At 36.3% G+C, this 22,888-nt stretch overlaps 2 pseudogenes across 1 annotated transcript; one reads left to right on the forward strand and one right to left on the reverse strand.

Moving 5' to 3' along the window:
* Positions 1-27: 27 nt before the first annotated feature.
* Positions 28-1,001, forward strand: LOC143576915 (pathogenesis-related thaumatin-like protein 3.5 pseudogene; annotated as a pseudogene).
* LOC143583195 (uncharacterized) lies at positions 90-13,453 on the reverse strand (annotated as a pseudogene). The gene is made up of 11 exons (XR_013144125.1): positions 13,213-13,453; positions 12,085-12,313; positions 11,777-11,924; positions 11,172-11,279; positions 10,719-10,876; positions 10,061-10,226; positions 9,820-9,956; positions 8,571-9,248; positions 2,612-2,724; positions 2,289-2,544; positions 90-1,347 (listed from the first exon to the last, which is right to left on the reverse strand). The product of XR_013144125.1 is annotated as an uncharacterized LOC143583195 (transcript).
* Positions 13,454-22,888: the final 9,435 nt, after the last annotated feature.

Below are 22,888 nucleotides of genomic sequence, written 5' to 3' on the forward strand. Positions count from 1 at the left end.
CAAGGTATAATGTAATCTTCAAGTATTCCATCACTCCTTAACACTCTTTCTTACCACTTCCTTTTGCAATATAAAACACACTCACATACACACACACACACACACTCACTCACACCATGCATTCTTTCATTCATATTGTCATACTTATAATTACCCTTGCATCATGGGCAAACTGCACCAACCTCACCATTGTCAACAACTGCCATGAAACCATATGGCCCGGGATCACCGCCACCAACACCACCCTCTCTGGCGCTGGTTTCACCCTCAAACCCGGCGAGTCCACCGTCTTCTCCGCCCCACACGGGTGGGGCGGAAGAATATGGGGCCGGACCGGGTGTGATTTCGACAAAAACGGGAACGGTTCGTGCGAAACCGGAGCATGCGGGGCCACACTAACGTGCTCTACCCCCGGCACCCCACCCGCATCAATTGCCGAATTTACCCTTGATAACACCGCTTTTTACGATGTTAGCCTCGTGGATGGCTTTAACCTGCCGATAACTGTCACACCGATTCAAGGTAAAGGCGACTGCAGGGTTGCGGGTTGTGACACGGATCTCCGGACAAACTGCCCGCCGGAGCTAACTTTCCGGTCATCCGGAAAACCCGCTGCCTGCCGGAGTGCGTGCAACGTTTTCGACTCCGACGAGTATTGTTGTAAGGGAATGTACTCGAATCCTGTCACGTGTATGCCAACGAATTACTCGATAATATTTAAAACTGCGTGCCCCGTAGCGTATAGCTACGCGTATGATGACCCAACAAGCATCATAACATGTGACACTAGAGATTTTGTCGTCTCATTTTGTTCACCAAGGTATTGTTTATAGCATTCATTACAAAAATCTTGACTTTGACTTTGGCTTTTGACAAAATGCAGGAACCAGACAGAACAATGCACGTATCATGATAACAAGCTCGTGTGTAACGTGTCGGGAAGGTTGAAGCAAATTACTTACGTGTGGGCGGTTTTCGCGATATCATTTCTAATAACTTGAAATAGTTTCAACTATACTATATGTACAAAATATTGAGAAAATGTTTAATAAACATGATTAAAATTTTGACTGACTATTTGTACCGCGGTCTTTCTAATTTTGTCTGGTCGTTTGTCTTTTGACTTTCGGTTTGACTAGAGTCAAATGGCAAAACCGAGACAGGGGCTGCAGGCACGGTGTCCCAACGGGCTTTTAAGAAAGTTAACAGCTTGATCACCATTTCTTTCCTGAATTTGAGTTCTTGTGTGAAGAGGTCAAGTATGAGAAAAGAGAGGACATATTTGAAAGGCGCTGTGAGTAGGATAGTGGAACCAAATAAAAGCACCATGGCAACTTCTGTTGTTATCTGAGAAAAAAAAACAAGAAACAAAAGTTTAGATAACAGTTGATTTTACAAACAATTGTTTGAAGAAGATTATGCAATTTTGAAAAACTGGAATAAGTTTAATCAAATATTACAAAATTTGGTTGGAGGTAGGGGTGTAAACGAGATGAGCTACTTGGGGTCGGCTCGCTAAAAATCTCTAATGGAGCCAAGCTTAAATGAGCTCGAGCATAGCTTCAGATTTTGAGCTTAACAATCTCGAGCTTCATATACCAAGCTTAACTAGGTTTGTGTGCTTTAATGAGCCTATTAATCATTTAAATACCGTATTTTTTATTTAATATATAATAAATATATGATTAAATGAAAACAAGTATTACATATATATATATATATGATAAAAGAAACTAAATAATACTATTAATTAATAATTAATAAACCAGTCAACCTTCAAGCTTGACAAATTAATTACAAGCTCAATTCAAGCTTTAGACAGAGAGCTTAAAACAAGCCAAGTTTGAGCATGAGCTTATTAACCAGGTTCGCAGCTCAAACGAGCCTGTTAGTTATACAAATATAATATTTTTTTATAAATAGATTATTACATAAAAAATAAGTATTATATATGATTATAATAAAAAAACCAAATGCTATGTATGGATATAAATAAAATACTTAATAAATAATAAACGAATAAACCTCGAGCTTGAAAAATTACTCGCAAGCTCAGCTTGAGCTTTAGACAGAGCTCGAAACAAGCCAAACTCGAGCCTAGGCGAGCTCAGGCTCGGCTCGTTTGCACCCCTAGTTGTAGGATAAATTTAGTCAAATGACAAGCTAACCTTTATAACAACAAAGTATTGGAACCTTGCCAACTGACAAAACATCATAAATAACTTCTAACAGTCAAAAACATAGCTTAAATTATGTATACTCTGCTACAAAGATTTAGTAAAACTAACCTGTGGTTGTCCTGCAAGAATAATTGTACGGATTTTAAGAAGCGAAACGTTAATACTTTGCATATATTTTTCCACATCACGCATGGCTTCTTTAACGGCTATGATTTTCTCAATGGTGTTGGACGGTGGTTGATCACGTATGGTAACTTTGCCAAAAGTTCTTCCGAGGCGGCCTTGCTCCTTCAGCCCTTTTAGTACCAAAATGCTGGTTGCCAATACCATTAATGTCACAGGGAACACATGTGACAATAAATTCCTGGAAAATGCAAGAAAAATGAAACTTTAATATATATAAAAAAATAGACTTCATTTATGCGTTTTACCTGTAGATGAGTGAGTATACAAATGCAAGAAAAGATACGGTCAAGTGAGGCTCCTCCCAACGTCGAAGTTTTTCAAATTTTTTGGCAACGACTGTTAAAGGAAGCACGAGCTCCTAAACCAATAAACCAACATTAAAACTTGTAAAGAATAAGATGGTTGTAGTGAAGTAATGTTTATTACTTGAAGGTGTGAGAAATACATAAACAACTACATCTATTTATACACAAATAAACCCTAGCTATCAACCCATAAAAGGCCCATGGGCTTTAGCCAACAATATGGGCTAAAACCCTAATTATAACTAAATACAACTAACACTCCTCCTCAAGTTGGAGCATAGATGTTAATCATGCCCAACTTGTTACAAATAAAATCTATCTGAGCTTTCCGGAGCGGTTTAGTTAGAATGTCTGCTAGCTGAAAATTTGTCTTCACATGAACTGGTTGAATGGAAGGAGGATCAGTTTGTGTGCCTACTACTCGATCTCTGATAAGGTGGCAGTCGACCTCAATATGTTTTGTTCTCTTATGAAATACTTGATTCTTGGCTATGTGAATGGCTGACTGACTATCACAGTATAACCTCATCAAGTCATTAGAAACAACCCCGATCTCTCTGAGAAGACGACGAACCCATGTCATCTCTGATGTTACATCTGCCATGGCTCTATACTCCGATTCGGCACGCGACCGGGAAACCGTGTGTTGCTTCTTACTCTTCCATGATACAAGATTTCCTCCAACAAACACACAATATCCAGTGGTAGATCGTCGAGAAATCGGACAACTTGCCCAATCTGCATCTGAGAACCCTGATATCCGACCATCTCCTTCTTCCGTGAAGGCACCTACACGACAATGACCCTGATCGGAGTATAATATACCCAAGACAAGTGAGGTCTTAAGATATCTTAAGACACGAAGGGCAGCATCCCAGTGACCGGTGTATGGTGCAGCCATAAATTGGCTCAGAACACTGACAGTAAAAGAGATATCCGGTCGTGTGACGGTTAAATAATTAAGTTTACCAACCAACCGTCTGTATCGCTCAGGATCTTTCATTGGATCTCCTTCCTTTGGGAGGAGTTTCTTTGTAGGAAGCATTGGGGTATCAATAGTTTTACAACCCAGTAAGCCATATTCAGTTAACATATCAAGAACATACTTTCGTTGGGAGAGAAGTATTCCTTGTGGAGAGCGGGATACTTCTATGCCAAGGAAATACCTCAATCGACCTAAATCGCTGACCTGAAACTGAGACTGAAGAAACTGCTTGAGTTCGGTAATCCCGACCTCGTCATCACCTGTGATTATAATGTCATCCATATAAACAACTACGATAATCCTCTTTCCTTTCCGGTGTCTAAAGAAGACAGAGTGATCGTAGGCATTCCGAGTCATCCCAAACTGTCCCATAACACTAGAAAATCGACCAAACCATGCCCTGGGAGACTGTTTAAGACCATATAGAGAACGACGTAGTCTGCAAACTTTCGAGGCCTCCTCCTCAACAACGAACCCTGGGGGCTGCTCCATATATACCTCCTCCTCAAGAACACCATTAAGAAAGGCGTTCTTGACATCAAGCTGGTGGAGCCCCCAATGATTAATGGCAGCAAGAGCGATACAAATACGGACAAATGGAATTTTAGCAACCGGAGAGAAGGTTTCATCGTAATCAATGCCATATGCCTGAGAATACCCTTTTGCAACCAACCGAGCCTTTAAGCGGTGTAAGGAGCCATCCGGGTGTAGTTTAACCGTAAACACCCAACGATAACCAACAATACGCTTCCCTTCAGGAAGTGTTTCAAGATCCCATGTATGATTGTACTTTAGAGCCCCAATTTCATCTTCCATAGCCTGTCTCCATCCTGGGTGAGCGAGAGCGCTCGTCACATTTTTGGGAATCGGGTAGGAATCAAGGGTAGTGGTGTACGCATGAGATTCAGGAGATAGGTGGGTGTAGGCAACATAGTCCTGAATTGGGTAACGAGTACATTTCCGGGGTTCCTTGCGAAAGGAAATAGGTATATCGGGAAGTGGGGCACCAAGAGAATCATAAACGGGTGTATCAGAGGTTGTTGGATCGGGTAAGGATGTACTAGTGAGAGGTGTGGATTGCTTAGATGTAGACGGAGTATCGGAGGGTAATCCGGGGTCGTGGCCAGGGTGTGAATCAAGAGTCGCTGATGTTTGACCCCTACCTCGCCTAGAATATGTGAAAAGCAGTGGCGGAGATTCTGTCGGTGGGTCAGAATCAGTAGAGATTGGATCGGTAGAAGGAATTGACACAGAAATGGTGGGGATGAAGGGAGATGTGGGTATATCGAGGTCAGGAAATGAGTCAGAAACAGGAGTGGAACACTCAGGAAAGTAAGGACAGGACTCATTAAAAGTGACATCGGCACTAGTAAAGTATCGGTGAAGAGATGGGCTATAGCACCGATACCCTTTTTGAACCCGTGAGTAACTAACAAAGATACAACGAAGGGCTCGGGGATCAAGTTTGATTGTTTTTGGACGATGGTCATGAACATAGGCAACGCAACCAAAGACTTTAGGTGCGAGAGGAAAAGGAGTACCGGTGGGACATAGTACAGAAAACGGTGTTTTACCATGAAGAGCGGGTGTGGGCATACGGTTAATCAGATATGCAGCTGTGAGAACGGCATCTCCCCAAAAACGATGAAGGACACGTGATTGGATCATGAGTGTGCAAGCAACATCCAATAGGTGACGATTTTTGCGTTCGGACACACCATTTTGTTGAGATGTATATGCACATGATGATTCATGAATAATGCCGTTGTTTTTTAAGTACGAAGAAAAATCGGTGGAAAAATATTCCTTAGCATTATCGGATCGGAAAGTTTTAATGGCGGTGTTAAATTGGTTTTGAACATAAGCATTAAATTCTTGTAATATGGAAAAAACCTCACTACGAGAAATAAATCCAAGTAGTGCGAGAATAGTCATCAATAAAGCTAACAAAATATTCAAAACCCAAAGTAGATTTGGTAGGGCAAGGCCCCCATACATCAGAATGCAAAAGTTCAAAACAAAAACTGACTCGATTAGACACTCTAGGGGGATAGGGACGCCTGGTATGTTTACCAAGTTGACACGACTCACAATGAAAATTAAAAGACGAAAGTGGTAAATCTGGACGCATTTTCCTCATAACCGCTGTAGAGGGATGACCTAACCGACAGTGGTCCTCCTTGACTGAAGCATTTGCTGTAGAACATGTAGGACCTGATGGGAAGGTTAAGCGGTAGAGGCCTCCAGATTCAAAACCTGTGCCAATCAGACGGTTCGTCCCTAGTTCCTGAAAGATACAGTGAGTAGGATAAAATTTAGCGGAGCAATTGTGTTGTTTAGTAAGTCGGCTTACCGAACAAAGGTTATCGGGAAATTTAGGAACATATAGAATAGACGAGAGGTTTAAGTTGGATGAGGTGTTAATGGATCCAACCCCCAGTACAGGACAGGAAGACCCATCAGCCAGTCGAACAGGTTGGTGGGAGACTTTATTAAGGTTGGACAGAATACCCGAGTTCCCAGTCATGTGATGAGTGGCACCCGAATCAATAATCCAAGATGAAGAAGGACTAGGAAGCGTACCTGAATCGGCCGTATTGGCACATGGAGCAGGAGCAGGAGCAGGAGCAGGAGTCTGAGAGGCTAGAAGCTGCTGGAGACGACAATAGTCTTCTTCGCTAACTGTGCAGGTGGGAGTGGCGGTTGGATCTGAAGTCTCACCAGCGGCAGCCAAACGAGCTTTGGGACGAGGAGGTGGCTGACTTCCAGTTCGGGCAGTCCCATTTCGTATGACCTGGTTCCTTGCAATAGTGACAAACAAGACCACCGCCCCGTCCAATACCCTTTTTGTGGGTCATATGAGAACCTCGACCAGTATCCCGACCAGTAGATGTATACATAGCCGATGTATCAGTAGGAAGTTGCACCAGGACCATACATTTCCCGTAACAGGTGAAAGGTTGATGCAACTGAAGATGTAGCAGCGGAGTTGCTCAACAGTAGGGGTCGGGCGCTTGAATACTTAGGTGATATCCCGGAAATGAAGGTCATGACATCCATCTTGGCGTTTCGCTCCTCCTGAATCTTCAAATCAGTAGTGGGTGGAAACATAGTGCGAAGCTCATCTCGGAGTTTGCAAAATCGTGTGAAATAGTCGGTAAATGTAGAATCACCTTGCTCGGCCCGACCATAGGCTTGAACCACAGAATAAGCATGAGAGATAGACTCCTTAGTCAAAAAGGACGAAGAGAGGTGATCCCACATTTCCTTTATGGTGGAAAAGTTTTGAGCAATAGTAAGGATTTGTGTATCCATAGCATTCCATAGGGCCATTAGGATTCCGCTATCATCAATTTTCCATTCTTTGGTAATCGGGTCCGGGGGTGGTTTAGTGAGATGATCGTCTTTGTCCATACTTTCAAGACCCTTTTGGATAAAGAGACTCCACGAACCCCAATTTTTTGAGTCAAGTTTGATCGGAATGCGAAGAACAGCTGAATAATTAATAATACCTGGAGCAATCTGATTTTCTGAAGCCTTTTTATCAGCCATTGGATCTGAAAGTTTCTTATCCGAACGAATACACACGCGAACTGAGACTGAAAACTAAAAGTTCACGGATTGAAAAACTAACAACACAGGGTGGCGCGGAAGCAGAAAATAAGTAACCTAGAAAAATACGGCGGCCGGAAGATGGAGCACGCGCCGTCACGCGGCGGCGCGTGGGCGGCAGTGACGTCGGCGAGGTGGCGCGTGGGAGGCGGTTGGACGTCGGATTTTCAGGGAAGGCAAATCGGAGGGTGGTGGGTACGATGGCGGCGGCGGCGGTGAGTTGTAAAAGTCTGCTGAAAAAAGAATTGTTTCGAACAGCAGCTCAAACAGTGACTTGGAACTTCAAACAGATCTGAACTTGAACAGGTCTTGGAACGGAAGTCGGGACGGGAACCGGGATTCAGGTTTGTACCGAGAGCCTTGGCTCTAATACCATGTAAAGAATAAGATGGTTGTAGTGAAGTAATGTTTATTACTTGAAGGTGTGAGAAATACATAAACAACTACATCTATTTATACACAAATAAACCCTAGCTATCAACCCATAAAAGGCCCATGGGCTTTAGCCAACAATATGGGCTAAAACCCTAATTATAACTAAATACAACTAACAAAACTGAACAAGACCTTTTTCTAAATAAATAAAATAATGATAATAACAACAATGCCGACTAATTTGTCATATATTGCAGAACTCCCTCTGTCCCTTTAATAGTGTTTGAAACAAATGTTGATTTTTTATGCTAAAAAAGGCGTTTAAAATTTTGAAACTTTTGAGGGTTTTATGGAAGTTACCCGGGAGACAAATCAGACCAAATATGTGGTTCTTATCTGAAAAGGTGATCAAAGGAGTTAAAGTTTCAATTGACAAGGGACACCGGACGGACTAGGGGTGTGCCACCGACCCAAAACCGAAATAACTGATATAACAGAATTCAGCCCAAGACCGACTCTTTGATTTTTATGTTTTTTAAAAAAACGAACCAAACTCATAAAAACCAAACCCACTTTTATAACTGAATCGAACCGGTAAGAACCAAAATACTGACTTTTGTTATTAAATTTATGAATAATAATTTTTATTTTTGAATGTTAAGTAATCTGTTAAATATTAGTAAACGGTGTAGCCTAAACATTTTTGGTCCAAATGCGTAACACTAAATCAATCAATCACTAAAAGAAAGTAGGCCCAAATTTATTATTTTGGACCAATTTTTATCAACCCAAAAATTTTAAGCCAAATGGCATACCCAAAAAAAACTGAAACCGAACGGAACCCATTGTGAAAACCGGAACTGAATGGTTTTCAAAACCAACTCATGTACACACCAAAAAGGAGTACCAATTAGCTTGAATTACAACCTTAAAAAGGTCAATATTGCTAGGAATCCCTTCAATCATTGCAGCATCTATAGTAGCTTGTGTCTTCTCCACCTCAGCATACTTACGCCGACACATAACCGCTGCCTTTTCAACCAACGTCTTATCCGCAACAACAAGATTCTTACTCAAAACAAACACATGCTTCATCAAACTATTCTTCCAAAAAGCAATAGAAGCACTAGAATTCCATGATGAGTGTCTCATCCACTTTCTTAAATACACCCCACCATCAATATCGTACAATGACCGCTATAAGCATCCGACCGTGTATCATCATCATCGTCGTCAAGCTCGGTTTCCTCAAATCTTGTGATTAATTGTCCACCCCAACAATTTACTGTTAGTGTTTGACAAACTATGTCTCCATAGGGTGCATTTTGTAAATATGAAAACTGGACAAGTTTTGTAGGTTCATCTAACAGTTTTTTACTGAACTGAAGGGCTTGGAGTCGTGCAATCCCGTTAATGGCGTAAGTTTTGGCTCGTGAATAACCCTTTTGCGCACCGTAAATGTGTTTTAAAGATGGATCACCGACTTCAGGTCCAAAATCTCTTATAAACTGGTATAAAGATATGACTTCTTTGATGAAAGCATGCCATACGTCTCGCCTCATTTCACCTCCCAAATCCACAAATTCAAGCACCCATGGTTTAGACCTGATAATTTGGTTATGATATTGAGTAATGGGTCAAAACGGGTATGGTTTGGGTTTGACCCAGACACATATCTTTGTATAGATTTTGAACTTTGTTTTGTTAAAAAAGATTACAAAACTACAGCGGTCAGGTAATGGTTTAAAAGGTGTTTTAATATGGGTTGGGTCAGGTTGACCCAAACATATTTTTGTATACATTTTGTTGCAGAAAAATTAGAGTGTAGGATAAGGTTACAAAACTTTAGAGGCTGAGTAATGGGTTACAACTTAAAAACATGTTTTATATGGGTTGCGTTGGTTTGGCCCAAACACATTTTTGAATAAGTTTAGAATTTTTTTAAAGAAAAATTAGTGTCAAATAAGATTACATAACTATATTACTTCAGTAGCAATCTAAACTTCAATGACCCGTTTGACTTGTTTCCTCTTTAGCTAACTTTTTTCATTTACTACTAATTAGACTTCAAATATAACCCAAATGATCAATGCATTAGTAAACGGGTCAAAGTCTTATCAATTGAGATTTTTCTATGGTGAATAAATGAGGAGATGAGTTGTTGAAGCTTACTCACTCTGGACCGGAGGTAACCGAGACAGCAGAGTCAAAAAGATCAGACCCGAATGGTCCGACCCGTGTTTTCTCAACCCGCGCACCGGGTCTTGTAAGATCCATCCTGATAACATCCACTTGGCCCTTAAGTGCAATCGCCTACAACATTTTGTGAGCAAGGGCATTACTAGATGCTTATGAAGTATCATGATAATAAAAGTATATTAACTTTATGTAAAGTGACACGCGATATATTCATATACCTCATAGTAAAGTGCTCTGTCGGTCAACGTCAATTTACCGGGCCACGCGATGTTATTCTCCCATTTAAGAACGGGTCTTTTCCGGCTAGATCCAAGGCATAAGATTCGTTCCCCGGAAATTTGAGTAATTTCTTTCACATGGTATGAATTCCTTTCTTCATAAACTCTTCCAATGGGGTGTAGGGGTCAAAGAACTAATTGTCAGTTGGAGATCAAGAAAACTATTTGTTTAAAACTTTAAGTAGTAACTGACTTCTTAAAAAAGAGGTGGTGAAACGGGTAGCGACCCAACATTTTTTCATCCAATCTTTTTGAATATCGTAAATAGTTAGTTTTATTAGATGACTGCAAAAACTATGTAACAATATAATTTTCTTTAGATAAAACGTTTTGAGATGTTGAAGCATGAAATTTGAATGCATGCCCTTTCAACTAATTTGATCCGTTATCAAACAAATGCAACCCGATTTGACCCGTTTCATACATATGATGTTAAAATTGCCACCTTTACATGAAATAAACAGCATTTTCAGTTTTAAAAAGTTTTAGTCCAAAGTTACTGCTTTGCCTATGGATATCAATGACCTTCTTTTGTAATAGTTGAGGGGCAGTTAGTCATTTAACCAATAATAAGAAACACGGTTAATGAGAAGCTTACTTGAGAAGTTCATCAATATATTTGGACCATACTTGGAAGGAGATGCTTTTCTGACCACCAGAAAGAGCTTTGAAAAGGTTATGTACCGTTGGCCAATCTGCTAGGCCCGAGATAGCAGGGGCAATTCGGACAAAGGCCTCTTCTCCAACAAGCTTTCTCTTCAATAAAGAAAACAATAAATTATTTACAAGGCATAATTTGTGACACCCTCCTTTTGATATACAGAATGTTAATACATGAAGAGAAGCAGAGGTCAAAATATGCACCTAACAAATATCAGGCCAAACCGGACCATTTTAAGCATGGGTCAAAACGGGCACCAAAGTAAAAAAAACACATTTTTTAGTTCACCTTTTCACAAAGAACATGTATATATATTCACTCTAATTATAGAATGAAAAGTAAGATAATTAGTGGAGAACAATAGGGATGATTACATACAGAAAAATGAACCTGAAATGAAGCTTTCTCTCCAATTGTACCCCTGGATTCCTTTTCGTTAGTGTATGGATTCTCCCATGCAAGCATTGTTACAAATACAAGTCTTTGAAATGCCGGCTCCTATCAAAATAACAAACATTATAGTCATAGATGATCCAAATGCATAAAGAGAGGTGCATGTTTTTTTTTTTTTTTTTTTGTGGTCAAACAGTTGGCTTTTGGAATAAAAAACTGACATTGATTATGTAGCAAATTGAATACCAAAATCTTTCAAATGGTTGCATGTGCTACAAATATTGACATATAATGTCAATTTTTACAACAGTTACAAGAAAATTCTAATTGTTATAAATAATGAATTTAGTCAAACGGACCCCAAAATCCATGCACCATTTGTGCCTTTCTTAATAAAGTGATTTAGGAAGTTTTATACATTGGATACACTTGGCCTATTTCATTTAGTCAAAGTTTTAGCTTAACCTGTTTGACCTGACAAAACATTAGCAAAATCAACCCATCTTTATGTAAACGAGTTGAAATTGCCACTTCTACATGTGTTAATACATAAAAGACCGTAAAAACTTGAATTATGAAACATAACAAATGGACCCACAAACCTTAAGGGAAGGATGAATTTCAGAACTATCTCTAGACAAGAACCTAAAGCAACAATATTCCACCAAATTACGGGCATCATTAGACACGTGTGCAGGAACGAGTGCTTTAAAGATTCTTTGCATTTTCTTCCCAGTCAACCCATTCATCCTGCATATTCAGCACTACAGAAAGTTAGAAACTTTTCATTGGCTTTTGTTTTCAAAGCGGGTCGGTCAAGTGGAGTTGAGTCACTAACACTCTTTATTCATAATTAAATTTAATTTAAATGTTTTGAAATCGATACTAATGAATAGAACCTTATGCTCACCTGCTAAACTGCTCAATGGAAACAATAGTGGCCAATGAAAGATCGCCACCAGGCGTTCGACCATCAATAGTCTGCTCCGCCATGAAGAACTCGTCCATGTCACCGAGCTCATACGCATTTCCCATTGTGTGATTTTTATCGTGAACATTCTTGACAAGTGGAGAAGCCACTTCATTCAAAAAGTTTGTCGTTTTCGATACCCAAATGTTTAATGCATCTTGCACCGAACCTTTAACAACATACAAACATCCAACCATGTATGTGCATAAGTTTATTATATCAAATACATTCAAAAGTTTTAGGGAACCTACAAATTAGATTATCTTTTGGTTGATTAACAACAATTTACTCATGGTTACTCCATGTTATGGCCTTAATTTTACAAAAGGGTCCTAAAACTTAACAATCACAATAACACTTGGGACCACATATTGAAGCTAAACCAAATAGAACCAGGGCGACCTCGGGCTCAAGCTCGAACTGAGCAGGCTCGAGCTTGGCTCGTTAACTTTATCGAGCTGAAAAATCAAGCTCGAGCTTGGCTCGTTTAAAGCTCGATTCGGGCTCGTTAATTTTTATTACACATATTGATATATAAATGACAAAAATATAATTTATAACAACAATTTATATAAAATTTATAACTAGAGAATTTATAACATCATACGTTTTATTTTTGTAAAATGTTTTAAAGCTCGAGTGGCATAATATATGTATTATTATATTTTTTTCTTATTTTGGTAGACTATTGTTATTACTTATTACTATATATTAAAAATTAGGATTAAAAAAGATGAGCCAACGAGCCCAGCCGAGACGATCAGGATCGTTTATGTTCGAGCTATTTACGAGGGAGCTTCAAGCGAGCCACATACTTTTTGAACAGCCCTGAATTGAAGCTAAAGGTCGGATTTTTACAAAACTGAAATTATCCAGATAAGGCTTCTGATCAAGATCAATAAGGGCAACTCAAATGTATTAAAATATTACTAAAAGAGCCTGAACTTACTATGCCCCAAATTCCCTGTGATGAATAATTTCAATTTACAAGCAAAATCCTAATAACAAGAAACAAGAAGCAGCTCAACAGGAACAATAAGTTGAATTGAATTACATAAATATACTCACTGCCATCAAAATCATTTATTCTTGATTTGTTATCACCAAGAGAGTGACCCAGAAGCTTAAACCCATGTTTATTTGCTGAAGATGAAGAATTATTATTGTTGGCACATGAAACAATCTTACAGAAAGCTTGGTGTTGGTGTTTTGGGGTTAAGGAAAAGGGTAACAGAGGTTTTGGGAAATTATTTGATTGCATTTTATTATTAAAAATTGAAACTTTACTGTTCAACAATCAAGCCTTTGATTTCTTCAGCAGAGAGAAGAAAACTTGCTTTTTTTTTTTTTTAATTTCCTATATGATTGATCCATAATCTACTACCCATTTCTGAAACGGGTCGGGTCTTTTTTCCCTTTCCTCACATGGATAGCATTTACCCACCTAATTTGTTGTTCAATATTCTTCAAAAACTACTTATGTTGAAACAAAGTGTCACTTTTTTCTTTAATCAAGAGTGCATGTTACTTAAAATGACAAGAAAAAGAAAGAGACTAGATATTGTATAAGTTAGGCTCTGAGAGGCAAGTTGTCGAATCAATGCTTACACTTTGTTTAAAAATGTAATAAAGGGTAACTTATCTATTATATTTGCTAATTGTGGAGTTTTGGTCTAATCCACGACCTTCACGTCTAAAACAAACACTTCTTATTAGGTATAATATCTCATTGGATAGAACATAACAAACTAGAAGAATAATCTACCGAATGTAACACTTATTAACAGTGACGGAGCCAAATTTTTATTCTATGGGTTTGGAATCTTTTCCGGCGTCAAAGTTTTTGGGTCAGAATGGGTCGGGTCAGTCATTAGGTCAAATAAATTATACCATACAAAGGTACATCATCAACATTCAATATCATACAAAGTCATATTAAATCAAAAAAAGTTATTACATATTATAAGGTCCCAACTATTGTAGCCAATAGTCTATAGTAAAAGCTCTTCTAATCTCCTCTATCTATTGTAGACAATAGTCATAGTAAAAGCTTTACAAAAACTTAAAAATATAAGGTAAATAAATCAAAATCAATGCAAAAATGGTTGCTTAAGGGTCAACACAGTTCAAAATACAAGTTTAGATTAGACATAAGAAGATCAAAAGTAAAAAAAGAGTATCGAACAATACAAAATCACTAGAATTTTAAGCCACATTCACAATAACTATCAAAAAATACAAACAAAAAATAATAAAAAAATGAAAGACAAATAGAGTGTGACAACTCGGGTTTTTCGTATTTGAATTCGTATTCGTTTACCCGACTCAGGAATATATTTCGGATCTTTCAAATTATTAAAATCTTATATTTATTAGTATTTAACTTTGTTAGACTTATTTTATATTCATATAACGTTCAAACTCATTAAACAATCGCTTAAAACGGCTAAAAATCGCAGTTGGATAAGTACATGGACTAGTTTCTATTTTTGACTAAATTAACGAAACTTAAACTCCAAGATATGTAAATTAATGTTGTAAATCATCCTAATTCGTTTTCTTGCTGTCCAAACCGAATTTAGTTAGTTATTATACCAGATTTTATCATTTATAGCTTATTTTGTTTCCTAATCGAGTGGATTTCTTCATAAATGCATTATAACACTCGATATTTAATAAATAACACACCTCCAAACCCTAAAAACTAATGAAGTCCAGCCATCCTCCCCTATCCCCCAAAATATCTTCTCCATTGTCGGTTTCTTCAAGATTAATCAAGTTCTTCAAGCCGTTGTTGACTTTCAAGCTTCAATATCTCGTTGACCATGAGTTTCTCTTAGTTCCAATCCTCGTTTTGGTAAGTTTTCTTCTTCAATATTGTAGGTTTTCTCTCTTTTACAAAAGCCCTAAATCAATTTCTATGATTGAGGGGATTTACGTCAATTGGACTCCGACATGTTTAAGGGCAAAATAGTCAACAAGATTGACAATTTGATTTCTCTATCTTCTAGTTAAAATTAGTTTTCAGTCCATAAAACATTTTTGTTTTTTTTTTAATTTTGTGTGTACTGACCAAATTTCGACTCCCGGTTGGCTGTTCGGATTCTGGTCAGATGCAGCTCGCTTATTTGCTGAAAATCTCATAATCGGAGTTCTATACATCCATTTGGATTGATTCTAACAGCTATGTTCTCGGTTTTGACTCTATATTCTTATGTGTAAGTCTCAGGTCTGTTTGGGTCAGATCACTCATCGCGTTAACTTTACTCGTTTAATCATTCTCTCGGTTTACTTGCTTAATCATCGAGGTGAGTATCACACTCCCCTCTTTTAACTCAATTTTCTTGTTTTGTGGACATATGCGTTTCTAGATATTTTATTATCATTTAATATTCAACTTGCAACTGTTAGTCATGTGTATTTAACAATTTATGTCTAACGTGTTATATGCTTATATACTTTATTTGAATACATTTCGGAGAGGTCCGTCATAATCTCATAATAGTATGATCATACGACTGTCGTAGTAGCCATCGTTCAGTTCATCAAGCATCGTGCTTACCGACAACTTATTTAGCCATCGCCCAGTTCATTTGGCATCGTGCTTACCGACAACATATTTACTTACTCATTTGGTTAAATTGTTTATCTCACTTAATACAGTTATATTCACTTATATGGTGTTTTACTCACTCAACCTAGTGTTGACAAAATTATTGTATTTTTAATGCATATGCAGGTCACCGTATAATATGATTATCAGGATTTATTTGAAAAAACTTAGGATTGCATGCTAGAAAAGAAGATACAATATTTAAATTTGGATTTTGTTTTACTTGTTTTATTTATGGAATTTGTACTTTGTTTATTTGAAACTTGTTGAATTATTTGAATTTGATTAATAGATATTACCGTTTAAAATATTTCCTGATAGTACCTTGAGAGTTGTGAGCAATCAGCTCACACCCCGACATTTCCGCCTTAGGTTGGGGTGTGACATAGAGTAACAGCAAAAACCATATAGCCAAAAATTTTAACCGTGTTCAATTCAACAACCAATCGCGTTACATGATAAGAAACAAATATCAGATAACATCACTTATAAACTATTCGTACTTACAAAAATCATATAACCGCTCTTTAATTTTAACCTTCTATACTAGACATGTTACTGTTTCATACGTGGCATGTTTCTGTTTTGTAGTATGAAAAGCCAATCCTTAAACCACTTGTTTCAGCCTCTGAAATGGCTTTAACATCTTGTGACATGATGTAAATTCAATTGTATAAAACACAACCAAAACACCAACAATACTTGATATAACCAAGATTCCACATAAGTGGCCTGAAGAGGGAAACTTGTCAGTAATTAGGGTCGTGAGAGCCAATGAAATCTGAACAAAACAGCCAAAACACACTGCATATTTTGCATAAATTGATTCAGCGGACTACAAAGCCGTTTGTTGTAAAGATATAAAGGCAGCCATCGAATACAAAGTAACATGTGTAGATGCTATTTTAATAATAAGAAGATTATTTCCAATGATGGTGAAAATAGTCACACCAATAGTCTTTAAACATGTTCTCAACATTTTATCTGACCAATTTTCTGAAGTAGCCCTTGCAACAAAGCCCTTGGCTTTCACTCGTCTATAATAGGATACCAAACAGCCACCAGAAACTACCATAGCAGAAATTTGTAAGAAAATGTCAGAAGATTCTTTAGGAAGCAAGGCCATAATAACCAACCAAGATGAAAAAATGCCCACTCCATCATAAATGCATCCGCTTTTTCGCTATACCTAAATTTCACTAAAACAAAGCAAACTAAAGTAAGAACACAAATAATTGTAACTTGCAACACCATATTCACATTGAACTTTGTTGGAACATAGCTATTCATAAAATGAGAATAAACAACTCGCAATCAAAAAATTTGCAAATCAAATTTCATAGCGTACGAATCTATTATATAAAACACACAAACATAAAGATCATCTTATAACATCAATAATATTGGTAAAACAAATCAAGGCTAAACAACATTAAGCTAGTCTAATTAGACTATGTTATAACAAGTTTCAATTAATCACATTAAAAGTTTTTAGAAGATACAAAGACTACATAGTACGCAATCAATAACAACAAACAAAAACATTAAAAACAATAAGTTAATCATCAAATTCCAAATCATATACACAATCTAAATCATTAATGAGAAACTGTTATTCAAAAAAACACTACCTAAAGCATCAGCAAATTATTACATACAACCCACTTGTTTGAACAAGCTACAAAAACATCAAATACACTTAATAAATTATCAATTTCATATCATATCTACAACCTAAAACATTAATTACTAACCAGGTCTTGGATAAAACCGACTTTAGCAGTTCTGGAACTGAACAAGTTTAATATAACAAGGTCCGGTTTCAGTTCTATATTTCAATAATTTTCGGTTACGGTTCCTTTCCAGTTTTGGTTCGGTTCTAGTGGTTTCCAACCGTTGCCTAACCATAGGTAATAGGTACTGGGTGTGTTATCTTAGGCTTGAAAAGGGAATTAAGAAAAGTTCTTGTAGAAAGAAAAGACCATCAAAATCATTATTGCCGTGTTCGTGGAGGCAACCCGAAGGAAGAGCAAAAAGAAGGCTGGGTGCTTATGGGGCAAGGCCACCCGACCCCGAATATGAGGGGGCTTAACTATGGATCCTCCCTGCTTGCAGAAATGAATGGATTAGAAGGGGGCTAGCTTAGTTACCAAGCCACCCACTTGAGAAGATGGTCGCTAGAAAGAAGCGACGAGGAAGCAAAGCTGTCTAAAAGCTTTGTTTCTCCCCATGTAGCCATAATACTCCGCTCGTAGCTACTTTGATTCAAAAGGTAACCGATGGTTCCTGACTTTCTCTGGTTTCCGCAACCGTAACCCTTAACCGTTTTCTTTTTCATAGAGATATGCGCGCCAAAACACTTGTGGCTGGTTAGGTGGGATCCTGAATCCGATTGTATAAATGATCGATTTCGGGTCACTTTTGGATTTGTTTTACTATGTAAACCGACCCATTTTGTAAACCGAAGCTTATGTTATAATCAAAATGATAGATTTTATGTTAAAATATTGTTTTACACTTGTTGGGTCTTGAAACATCCTTTTCGGTCCATAAAATGCGTAAAAATCACTTAAAACGAACTTCGGGGGCCGTTTCTGCCATTTTTCAAAGTTTTGGAAAATCTGATATTCAACCCCATCGCGCCACGCGATGGGGGATGCACATGGGGGTCGCGTAGCGTGACGGGCTGCAGATCAGCAGCCCGTTTGTTTGTTGTTTTATGCTTTGTTTTGATCCTTTTTGCATGCAAACTCTTGTGTTTCACACCCATATTTGACCACCAACATTACCCTATATATACACCCCCATTTCCTTTTATTTTCCCCTGCTACATCTCCAAATTCTCTCTCAAATACAAAGATCTTAAGGTTGTTTTCTGAGTGTTCTTGAAGGTTTGACTTTCAAAAGTCAAAATGAGTTTAATCTTTTATTCTAATTAGCTTATGCAATCTTATTAATACTTGATTATGGTGGTACAACATATATATAATACAATACCCCTTGTTACCTTTGGTAGTTACTTCTCCGATTCCGGTCGGTGAGGTTTCAGACCTTGTAAGGCAAGGCTTCTTGGAGGACTTTCGAGTCCTTGATATATATATATATATATATATATATATATATATATATATATATATATATATATATATAAAACTTGTTTATACATATTAATCTTGCTTAACTTCTGCTCATTTTATTTTGTTTGTCACATTTACAAGTTCCATGGTTATGGGATCTAAGAGTCTATGCTTCGGTTTAACCGTAAATAGCTCAAGACCGTAAACCGAACTTTTGTTTAAAGTCTTTCTTGTTAACTTTTTGGTTGTAAAACTTAAGTATTTTCATTTGTACATTATTATATAAGTTCTTTAATATTTTGGCATGTGGAAACCATCTATGAATTTATTGTGAGATGGAAACCGAACCAAACCGATTTTCACTCGCTTAAGACACAAAAGTGTGTTTTTAGCTATCAAGATTTGTATATTTCTTTAAAAATAGTTTACAAATTTATTATAATTATTTTCTTAAGTACTTGAAAACGTTGGATCCAACTTGATCTAATAACAAAGTTTGGACCGACAAAACCTAACACTCGCTTAACGTGCGTTGTTAGTTCTAAAACAATAGAACTACATACTTGGTTAAGTCTTATTAAGTTTTATTAAGTTATCTCATAACATTCATTATTTTGGAAAGTTGACTTTGGGGTTTGACCAATTATCAAGACCCGAACCAATAACCCGAACACTCGTTAAAAACCCGTTTTAGTATCTTTATCCCAAAGGGACTTGCATTCTTGCATTTTACCCACCTTATTACTTAACGTAGGTTGAGTAAATATTAAGGTTAGATACTTTAACCCGGTTTCGAATAAACTTACATTTTAAAGGGTTATTATTATAAATTCTAAAATTGTTACATTTTAAACCTTGAACTTTAATTGTTTACATTTTTCAATAATTATTTTATTTAAAGATCTCAAGACAACCTTTTAATCCAAGACTTTCTTTATCTAGGCTTTGTTCGTTAAACTCATCGTTCCGGCAAATCTCCAAATTAGCATCTTTTAAGTTTATTACTTGAACGTGAGTACTTTCATACCCCGTTTTTCATATTTTGTTTTGGGGGTGACATTTCATACTTATCTAAACTAAATGTTTTATACTTGGGTCTTAAAACACAAACGTTATTGTATACTTTACTTAAATAAATGCTCGATTTAGTGTTCTATGCTACATGTTCATGTGTTTACGTGTTTACCGCTTTTGGTTGGTTGATCTATAAATCCTAGACTATTTGGCATACCTTTATAGCAAGGTGTCGTTAACGTAATGCAATTAACGATAACTATAAAATCTTAGACTATTTGGCATTCCCTTATAGCTAGGTGTCGCTAATGTGTTATCGATATCTATTTATCCAAATTATTGCTTTTATTTATGGTTTCGTATACAAGATTGTGGCTTTTTCTTACCATATACTTATATGCTCAAACTTATGAATTGCTCACCAACCTTTCTGCTGATAAACTTTTTGTTATGAAATGTTACAGGTTTGCATCTAAGTTGATTATGGAGCTTGAAGAAAACGTCACAAATACCTTTAGGATATTAGTAAAAATGAACAATATTTGATTTGCTATATTTTGTTGTATTTATCTTATGAATATTGTTATGTGACATTCGATGTTGTGAAATGAAATGAGTTTGTTAAATATTGTCACTTTAAATAGTGTCATGCGCTTATGAGCAATCGTTGCACCCCAGCATGTTCCGCCGCCTTTGGTCGGGGTGTGACAACAACGATGGTGTCAATGGAGACTGGGCGGTGTTGCCGATTATGAGAACTAGAAGACTAGTGGCTATATGAGAGAAAATGGAATACATTGTATATGTTTTAGAGAGAGAGAGAGAGAGAATGAAAATGTGGTGTGTATAACAACTTCTTTTTAAAAGGAGAGAAAGTGAGACATGTGTGAATTGTGTGACGTTTTATTTTGTCCTTTTCTTTTAGCAAATATTAACTTTTTTTTCTTTTATATATATATATTTTTTATTTTTTCTGATTTACTTGCACCCTAAAATAAACGACCACTTTGATAACTTAATTCTTCAACATCGTTACCATTTTAAATTATTTAAAGCCAATGAGCAAGGTCGCAAGATCTTAAGTCTGAATATGATTTTTACCAGATTTTATCGCACTAGGATTTTGGGCGGTGAGTTTTCCTTGGAACACAAAATGGTGGACGTAGACTATTCAACGGTGTCTGTGATCCCGGGCTAATGAGACCGCCTTTTGTAATTGAGTTGCCCTGGGTAGTTCGGCTTTATTCGCTAATCTTTATAAATGTTCAAATTAAGTTTCCTTATTTTTTTAAAAAAAACTGGCATGTGAAAAATCAGTTAGTTTGGAAAGCTAATAATTACAATTATATTATATTAGCATTTATCCCCTATATTACGGGATTGTTTCACATTAGTTGTTTCTAATATTTATATATTTTTTAGAATTTTAATTTTATTTATTGTAAGGAAATTAATAATATACTTAGGATTTGATAATGAAAGAGTTTCACAAATAAATGAAATGTTATAACCCGATTTAAAAACTATCTGGGTATGGTGAGACTCGTGACCCGTGTTTTTTTTGTTTTTACTATAAAATTGTTTATTAATTAAAAAATATCTTTTAAAAAAATGGATATTGATTTTTAGTATATCCATATTTTATAGGATTTTCATATCAAATATTTGATTAGATTAATTTTTAATATAATAAGATGTTATAACCCTTTTAAAGGCTATCTGGGTTTGTAAAATCCATACACGTGAATTCAAACCAAATGCACGAGAAACCATCATTTATAAATAAAGCAATTTGATGGCTTGAAATAATTTAGAAAGGTTTCGTTTATATATATTTAAGATCTAATATTTAATATTTAAGATTAAGATAAGATATTATATACGAAAAGGTTTAGCGATGCTAGTTATATATAAAAAACAAAAACTATACTTTTGTGAAAAAAAAGTAATATAAATAAATGATACGATAAGCTTTAAGTTTATTATTTTTCTTCCCTATAAGAGATGCTAAAAAAATAAAACCATAATATCCTATCAATTTTATAGGTGCAAATTTCTTTATAAACCATATTTTTAAGGTGAATACATACTACTTTTGTTAATAATTAATTTTATATATACACACTAGCTTTTATCTTCCATATTTTGGGATTGTTAAATATTATTCATTTCTAATATTTATATATATTTTTGGATTTTAATTTTATTTATCGTACAAAAGTTAATAATATATTTAGGATTTGATGATAAAATAGTTTTATAAGTAAATGAGATATAACCCAGTTTAAAATGTATCTACCGCTTATTAATTTTACTATAAAATTGTTTCTTAATTATAAATAGTATTTTAAAAAAAGCGAATATTAATTATTGGTATATCCTATTTTATAAGATTTTCATATCATATATTTGGTGAGATTAATATTTAATTTAATGAGGTGTTATAACTCGTTTAAGGGTTATCCGGGTTTGGTGAGACTCATATTCGTGAATTCGGGTCAAATGCATGAGAAACCTCCATTTACAAATAAAACAAAATAGTGGCTTGAGATGATGTAGTGAGCAACCAGAGAGTTTTTAAAGGTTTCGTTTATATATTTAAGCCACACACACACACATATGGATTTAGGATCAAATACAAAATATTTTTAACTTTATAATTTTTTATCAAGTTTGCAAAAGTCGCTAAGCACACCCATGTTGGTTGACAGAGGAGTTGCAAGTACTCGTCTTAGGTGGGGGAATACTCAGATATGGTGAACAATTATAATTTTAATTTTAGGGAGATTTTATATATGTGAAATATTATAATTTTACATTAATATAAATCAAAAGGATTCATGTAGGTGGTTCCAAGTTGACTGATTCCAAGGCCGAGTTGACCGTTTTCGTGCCGAGTTGACCAATTTTCGAGTAGGCAAATTCCACCCCGGGTTACCGATTCTACAGGAAGTTGATTGATTTTATGACCGAGTTGACCGATTCCAAGGTTGAGTTATGTAAACGCACTTCAAAACCTCCTCCGATTCCGAGTACGATT

The sequence above is a fragment of the Bidens hawaiensis genome, unplaced genomic scaffold (genome assembly GCF_021521415.1).
Source record: "Bidens hawaiensis isolate Kalapana, Puna unplaced genomic scaffold, B.hawaiensis_p1.1 tig00000142_1, whole genome shotgun sequence".
NCBI lineage: Eukaryota > Viridiplantae > Streptophyta > Magnoliopsida > Asterales > Asteraceae > Bidens > Bidens hawaiensis.